The following is an 8,546-nucleotide window of genomic DNA, read 5'->3' as shown; positions in this document are numbered from 1 at the left end:
TAGGTCCAAGTCTTCATAATGGAGGCTCGGCAGACGATGTAAAGAAAGATTTTGAAAAGGCATTTTGGATGCAAATTGATCTAGATTATCTCGTTGCACAGCGTGGCGTCTCCCCGAGCAGAGAGAGCACACTGAAATCACCAGATGTCGAAAAGTGATCGGAGTGATGACATGCTTTTGCAGCATGTGGTGGAAAACATTTTCCTCCTTTAAAGTCGGTCAAAAGAAGGTGCACTACAAGGTGGATGTCTTCATCCTTTGACATTTTCAATCAGAAATGGCAGAAAGTTCATGGGATGCAGATTCAAACTGTTCTGTCTTTAAGGCGGGACTAAAGTCGGGTTGAAAAATGTCTCATTCATATGTTCAGCTACACTGAAAGCAGCTCGAGAGTTATCAAACATATCAAAAAAATATCACCGCCTGACTCTTTTCCAAGGAAGTGCCAACTCTTTGAAAAACGCTGACTTCCTGTTTAGCATGACAGCTCGACGACCTGTCGTTATGCAGCAGGTCCTGTTACTTTAATAAGTAAAGCTAAATAAGCCACAGCAACAACCTTGGCTAATGACTGACACATGAACAGACCAATCAGAGCTGAACTTTTTTTATGACTTTATTTATAGCTTTTCATACAATACAAACACAGAGGATAGACAAGAACACAACATGACAGAAAGAAAGAGAGGCAAGGGGCACGCAATGAGACGTCCAAAGCTGCAAGTAGCCAGAAAAAAAATAAATAATAATAAAACGGCCAAAACAGAGACTGTCCCTCCAAACCAAACTAGAAAATGTGGATAGTAGAAAATACAAACTAAAAACACAATCAAAATCCTCAGGCAGTATGCCAAAAAAACATAATATAAACAGAACATACAGTTAACTCTTATCCAGCATAGCATTGATGAAATGAATCTGCTCCATCTTAAGAATGAGAAACATTTCACTGAGCCACCTTTGGAAACATGGGCGCTGTCAACTTCCTGTTCAGCAACATCAATTTCTTCACTGCCAATCAGTGCAGAGCTTCGACATGTTGATGATGTTTGCAGCAGCCTGGGCAGCAACATAGACTGAGAGAAATACAGACAAAGCAGTGTTGTTTTTGACTGCCACTGTTTCAAACCAGGACTTAAACGTCTTCTTGAGTTGTTTATGTGAACTGAAGGAAATGGAGCTTGAAAATGGGACAGTTGTGGTCAAATCAGGGCGTGTGGTCACGAGTAGGTATCAGAATCAACATCAGGAGGAAGGAAAGGGTGTCAACACAGGAAATAAAAATCAGGTGAAAACAACTCTCTGTACTTTTTGTTTCTAATTGACTTCCTGTTCTCTGTATCTCTTTGTGTCTCTGTCTGTTTTCTGTTTTGCTGCTGCCTGTCTCGGCCAGGTCTCCCTTGGAAAAGAGGTTTTTAATCTCAATGGGACCAACCTGCTTAAATAAAGTTTAAATAAAAATTGAAATAGATGTTTTTCCTTGCTCCGTCTGTTCCCCCCGCTCCACTGTGTGCACACAGGTCTTGTAACAGGTTAGCAGGGCTGCGGCCTCGCTGACTTCACGGCACGGGGAGCAAACACATCAGCGGTGGGTGTTATTAGAGTCAAGTATTATGTTGTCCTCCGCGGCTATTTTTGTTTCTCCAAGCTCTGACACTAACATGCCTTAACCTCTCAACCTCCTCCGCTTCCTCCTGCCCCCTCCCTCACTTCTACCTGACTGCAACACACACACACACACACACACACACACACACACACACACCCACGCTTACATATTCTGGTATTAAAGGCGAGGAGAAGGTTGCCTTCCATTTGCGTGTGTTTGTATGCTAAGCTGAAAATTGCATTTGTTGATGTTCAGGGATTAGCTTGTTCAGGATTTACTGGAAAGCAGTGGGTTTTTCTAAACAAGCCGGAGAGGATTTGAGCTGTGCAGGGACTGTTTGCTTGCGAGTGTGTGTGTGTGTGTGTGTGTGTGTTTGCATTTCCAACTGCATGTGCAACGACGTTCATATGTTTACCCTGCTAATTCTGCTCCCTTTCAGTTTGTTCTGTTTGTGAATTTGTGTACAAATCTATATGTACAGGTGTGTGACATGTCTGTGTGTGTGAGAGAGAACAAAGGGAATTAAAGTGCATGTTGGTGTGTCTGATGGTGTGTGTGTGTGTGTGTGTGTGTGTGTGTGTGTGTGTGTGTGTGTGTGTGTGTGAGTATTGTTTTAAATGTGTTGGCAGTAGGCACAAACAAACAATCGTCACGCACCAATTTCCCCCGATGTCAGCACACTCTGAACCGCCATAATCCTCTGTTAGGATTCACATTCCCGACACTGTCAACACGGGGCTGAAACTGTTTGAATCAAGTTGGAGTTATTGAACCTGCTGCAGTGGACACAACACAACATTAATATCATTTGATTTTTACCACCATGATTAATTGAAGATTCTCTTATCATGACTGGCTGGACCTTCTTCGGGCTTCCAGGCGTCTGCTGTCCATGGCAGAATCGCTTGTTATACTATTGAACACGCTAAATTACTCATCTCTGGTGAAGTAGCTCCCAGAGTCCAAAATATTTTCATCCTTGCACACCTGCCCGCCTCAGCTTACCAGTGACGGGAGCTCTCCAGCCATTGGCTGTATGACCAGGCAGGAAGGACCCCCCCCCCTCCCTCTCTAGCTTGACAGCCATGCCAAACAACCTATCAGGGAGCGTGTTGCCATAACAGGTAGCATAGCATAGCACCGTAGCATAGCATGAGTAATACTTTGCTAACCTTAAGAGCAGCATAAGAATAAAACATTCCTTCTTTAAAATGCAGGCTGCAGTGTCACCAATCTCCAACTCTGCAGAAGCCATCTCAGCATCAGGGGAGCAGGCCATGATTTGCAAACACACACACACACACACACACACACACACACACACACACACACAGAACTTACACAGACAGCCAGTGAGTATTAAATAATGTAAAATGTTGTCAGATTCATGCTGGTTCGGTTCTCTTGTATGCATGATTTATTTGCACACCTCGCTCTCTCTTGTGATGGAGCTGGGTTATGTGAGAGACTGACTGTTTCTGTGGCAAAGAAGTGAAAGAGGAGGAGACAAAAACAAAGTGAGGAACAGAGGACAAAAGAAGAAGCAGGAACAGAGGAGAGAAGAACTCGTAAAAACTCTCCCAAATAAAAAAACTAATACGTGGCACTGAGTCAGATCAAAGTGCTTCCACATGTTTTCTGTATTTTTCTACCAGTGTTTGGTCTGAGTGTCATCTTGTGTTCAAAGCTCGCTGTGGACGCTGCAGTCAGGTAACAACCTTCAAAACACTTTTCTGTCATTTAGCATTTAATGGCGCCTCTTTTTAAGTTTGTTCAATTCAGCTTCTTCTTCTGTCCGTGCAAATGTCCACTGACTGTTACAATGACAAAAGTTTGAAGTGAATAATCTCATTATTCACATTTCCACAAGGTCTCTAATTATCTCCTCGGGTTTTTCTTCTTTTTTTTCTTTTTTTTTTTGAAAGCTCGCCTAATAGGATGGTAAAAATAATTATCATTCAAGTATTGCTGTCAAAGCTGAAGGCGACAAAAAGTCAAGATATAATGAGACTTCAATGTTGTCGTCCTCTCCATCAGCTCTATCTGCATTGTGGGTGTGCGTATTAGAGCACATTTGTCTGTACGTGTGTGTACACACACACACACACACACACACACACACACACACAGTCATTATCAGTGCAGATGATTGACAGTCAGCTGCTGGAGAAGGATGATGAGACCTTCTTCTAACTCTTAACATCTCCCATTCTGTCTTCATCATTTCCTGTCTATACTTCAACGTCTTTCTGATAGCACACACACACACACACACACACACACACACACACACACACACACACACACACACACACACACACAACATCCGCCAGGTTTGTGATGTGATAGATATTTGTTCTGCAGATGTCAACCACTCTACTCAAATAAAGGTGTGCTGTTTTTATTGACTTCTGTGGGAAGCAAAAAAAAAAGTGATATTCAAAAAAAGCTCCTGCGTTGGGATTGTGGCGTCGTGATTATGCACAATAAACCGAACTGAACTCTTTGTATTCTAATCATGTTGGACGTGAAGCAACTGGCATAAGAATATGACTCGTTTGTCTCAGAGTCAGGAGCAAGCAGCGACCTCTGATGGCAAAGAGTGTGCAAACTCCTGCAGTTCCTCAAGTCTCCACTAGAGGCTGGCTGTAGAAGCACAGGAAGTTCATCAGGAGCTCCAGCTCTCAGCCTGCCCATCGGTTGAGTCAAAGTTAGGCTGACGCAGGATATCCAGCGTGGAGATCGCCAACGATGGGACTCCAGTGCCCCCTGCAGGGAAAAAAAAACGGGAGACGTCACTCAGGCTGCGTTCATCCATTTATGGTCACTCCTACATGACTCCTCTCTAAAGTTGATGTGGTTGCCATGTTGCCTGCACTGGAGCTTCACTTTAGCTTCAAGTCTGCAAACCTTTCTGGGTTCTATCTGAACCAGTTAGCTTGCCCGCTTCAATCGCTGGTTAGCCGTTTGCCTGCCAAACTCGTGGCTGTCCAAAAGAGTCTGATGAGAGAGGAAGATGATCCAATCAGTTCACTCACACAGCTCACTGATTGGACCTTTAAGAAAAAGAAGATGATGGTGAATGAGGCCCAGAGAGAATGCAGACTCTTCATCAGTCCACTGAGCCTTGTGATGCACATGTGATCTGTGCTCTGTTTAATCCAGTCCTGCAGCCAATCAGCTGCGTGCGTGATTATCCTGGTGGAGGTTGTTCATGTTGCTCCTGGAGGAGGAGAGGTGGCAGGATTACATGTGCTCCTCTTCGCTCTCATTGCCCTGCTGGCTGCTCGCTGTATGACTAATGTTGAACTGATTCGGTTTGCGTGTTGCCAAGCCATTCTTGAGCCCTTAATCTCAAACAGCAAGAGGCCCCCTGCTTTGACCCCCCCCCCCCTCCTAAAAAAGGCAGTGAGATGAATGTGGATGAGATGATGGATGCAGGAAACTCAAGGGAGCTTTCACAACAGGGCAGACAGCCTTAACATACTCGTCCTCTTGTTGTACCTTTCTTTTGGAGGGACAGGAGGACACGTGTCTCCACCTCCACAGTGTGTGTTCTTACGTCTGCAAAGACAAGAAATTAGACCACATTCTGTGTGCTGCATGTTCACTGTTGGCTCTCTAAATATTTGAACTGGAAACCTTGTTTATATGTATTTTGTTAACATTTCGTATCGGGAGGTCTTGGTCAATATATTATATTATGATATCAACGATGAGTCCATGCACTTTGCTTTGTTGCATGGTGCACACTCGGTCTCGCTGCACACACATCACAGGAGAGGTACAAGCTCACACGGGAACAAACAAGCAAACATGCTGCTTTGTCTTTACAAGAATGATGTGTTGTTACTTTGCTGCCTGTTTTGACTTCATGTTGTTAAAGGGACACTTCACCCATTTGCATGAAGCCGTGTATCATTAGAAACATGGTAGTAGTGTTGAATGGTCGTGAATCCAGCCCTCATTTTGCCCTGAGACGAGAAAAATATGTTTTTCTTTGCTTGAAAGTTTTCTTCATGTGATGCAAAAAGCGTCATATTACATCACATGAAGAAAACTTCCAGGCAAAGAAAAATATATTTTTCTCGTCTCAGGGCAAAATGAGGGCTGGATTCACGACCATTCAACACTGCTACCATGTTTCTAATGATACACGGCTTCATGCAAATGTGTGACGTATCCCTTTAAGTGATGGAAAAGACAATCTTAGAAGATATTGTTTTTTTATTTTTTTTTTAAATTGACCGGGTGCTGTGTGTGTTTCCTTGTCTGACTTCCTGTCTGCAGTCTATTCGGTCCATCTTGTCACATGCTGTCAGTGCGGTGGTGCTGCTGACACGTGCAGAAGAAGAACTGAGACGTGGGTTTGGCAAACTGGAGCTTGTGTCACACAGACGACAGCGCACAAAGATGATGTGTAAATTGGCCTTTTGGATCACAGTCACCTGTACATCGTCCCGTCCAGTGTTTAATTAAGATATCTGTGATGAAGCTCTCCTGTGAGAACGGCTGAACACCGACATGCAAACATGACTCACGTATGAGAAACACACAGCTCCGGCTTCGTAAATAGTACTGCGTCCCACTGCATCAATTTTAATTACAGTTTTCATCTGTGCCTGCGCCAGGGACGTCGTATTGTGTGCAATTCATCACAAAAACGGATAAACATATCGGTGAAATGAAAAGGGATCGGAGGAGGAGGAGGAGGTGTGAGCGGCGCGTGTGCAGAGACGAGTCCCCTGGAAGGCCTCCTCACTGTAATGTAGTGGATTTGGTTTAATTACCATCTAGTACACACATGCACACATTACACAATATGTGCACACACACACACACACACACACACACACACACACACAGTGCCAATAAGAAAACAAACACACACTTTATGAACTGAAGTAAACGCGTAGAAAAATCAGATTCTGCTTGTATTTGCAAAGAGACACATCCAGAAAGACGCAGTCTGGCACAAGAATACAAACACAGTGAGGGTGCATTCACCGTGTAAAACAAACACTGACAACAATCGCTGCAGAGTTTTTATGCATAAGTTATGACCAGCATGTAAAAGCACAGTACATTGTTACGTCTGCTCAGTGCTGATCCACGTCTGTCATGCACATTTGTGTGTTTTCACGTCTGATCCGGCTGCTTTATTACTGCCGTGTTATTTCTATTTGTAGCTTTTAGCAACGTCTGAATTTGTTTTGATTTTCCAGGGAGCCTTTTGTGAAATCTGGACGGGGACACGTGATGAAAATGAGCCTTTTGATTAACTCTGGTATATCTGCTGAAATGTGTTTTTAATGTTCATTGTCCCTGTAAAGTAAAACAAAATAAAAGCGCTGAAGTTCAATCGTTCTACGTGTTCTCCTGAGATGTTGTGGTCCTGTAAGTTCAGCTGCTCATCGCTGCTAGAGGACACTCGGGACGGCCATGAGACACAAATTCAGACAGGCTTCTCAGAGGTCTATGATCATGATTTATTATGCCTCAATGGTGGAAAATTAACTTCTGTAATAAAATCAAACATGTAACAAAATAATAGCTCTCTTTTCAAATAAATAATGTGAAAATATGAACTCTTTGTGTTACAAAATCCAGCTTTTAATATATCTCAATTTTCAAGGTAACAAGATAAATAATACATTAAAAACAGTCTCTCAAAGATACTAACTTAACAAACAGAAATGATCTACTTTTAATCTTTTTTTTTGCCTTATTTATCCTGCTTTTCTTCTTCTGTCTGCTCATCCATATTTTCTGCAGAACTGGTCTTTCCCAGCAGTTTCCAGTTGCTCAACAAATGAGCATAAAAGTCTTTGTAAGACATCTCTTTGCTGTTGCTGTGTAGCTGCTGTAGGGTTTTACACTGTTTTTGTAGTTCATCTGTGAAGCTGCACTTACGCTTCGGCATTTTGTGTGCAATCACTGCTGCTCCGCTGTCAGCTCTGTGAATGTGCACGTCGCAGAGCCGCCCACAAAGCAGCCTCTCGAGAGTTACGTCACGCAACGAAGTAGCTACCAAAGTATTTTGCGCCGGTCAATTTAAGTACAAACTTGATGGTTCCATGAAAGACGGTGAACCCCGGACAGAAATGGACCCAGTGTGGCAGATCACGTTCTTTGTTTGGTCATCTTTCAAAGTGCAGAACCTTTACTGCTCATTCTTGAAGTATCATTTTCCCATAATGGAGTGAAAGCTGCTTCTAACCATCCCTTCACACTGTTTGTCTTTGATAGAGAAATGAGCCTCAGATTGTCCGTCGGCTCGCTCGCAGTGACCCTGAGCGTTCACACCGTTGTCACTGAGGATTCATTAGACTTGAAGGAGCTCCCTTTCCTTGTGTCAGCCCTTTCTGTTATTAAAGCAGAAAAAAAGACTTGATTTAAGGCCTTACTAATTCAAACTGCAAGCTCCTCAAAGACAGCAGAGTTACCTCCTGTGACCCAACTCACAGATGAGCCAGAGATGAAAGACTCTTGAGGCTGTTGCTTTGAACAGATGCTGAACTTTGCTTACACTAATCAGACACCGTGTTCACTTGTGACTGATTGCTGATTGTTGACTTTAGAGAACTTAATGACAGAAACAGTTAAACAAAGTGATGGACTAAACAATCAGGCGTTTCCTCGTCTGACTTCCTGTCCATCTTTTCGAATGTGCTCGTGTGCTGGCACGCTCCGGAGGTGGACGGCGGCGCTCTCTGTGGAAACAGAAGCATTCTGCACGCAGGATATGAAAGTCGGCAGTGAAAATCCTCTGTCACATTTATTTATTTTGTCTTGATGATAATGTCTTACAGTTCAGGAAAATCCAACATTCAGAATCTCAGAAAAACGGCCTTCAGGTCATCTACTATCTTCCTCTTGATAACGCTCCATGGATTCTCTTTGGGGATTCAGGAAAGTTGGCCGGACAATCAGGCGC

At 43.4% G+C, this 8,546-nt stretch overlaps 1 long non-coding RNA gene across 1 annotated transcript; it reads left to right on the top strand.

Annotated features, from left to right (window-relative positions):
• Positions 1–6,089: 6,089 nt before the first annotated feature.
• Positions 6,090–6,959, top strand: LOC306820328. Its single transcript, XR_013778663.1, has 3 exons — positions 6,090–6,150; positions 6,241–6,377; positions 6,835–6,959. It is a non-coding gene; the product is annotated as an uncharacterized lncRNA (long non-coding RNA).
• Positions 6,960–8,546: the final 1,587 nt, after the last annotated feature.

This window comes from Symphodus melops (genome assembly GCF_947650265.1).
Source record: "Symphodus melops genome assembly, chromosome: 2".
Taxonomy (NCBI): domain Eukaryota; kingdom Metazoa; phylum Chordata; class Actinopteri; order Labriformes; family Labridae; genus Symphodus; species Symphodus melops.
This window is presented reverse-complemented; position numbering and strand designations above follow the sequence as displayed.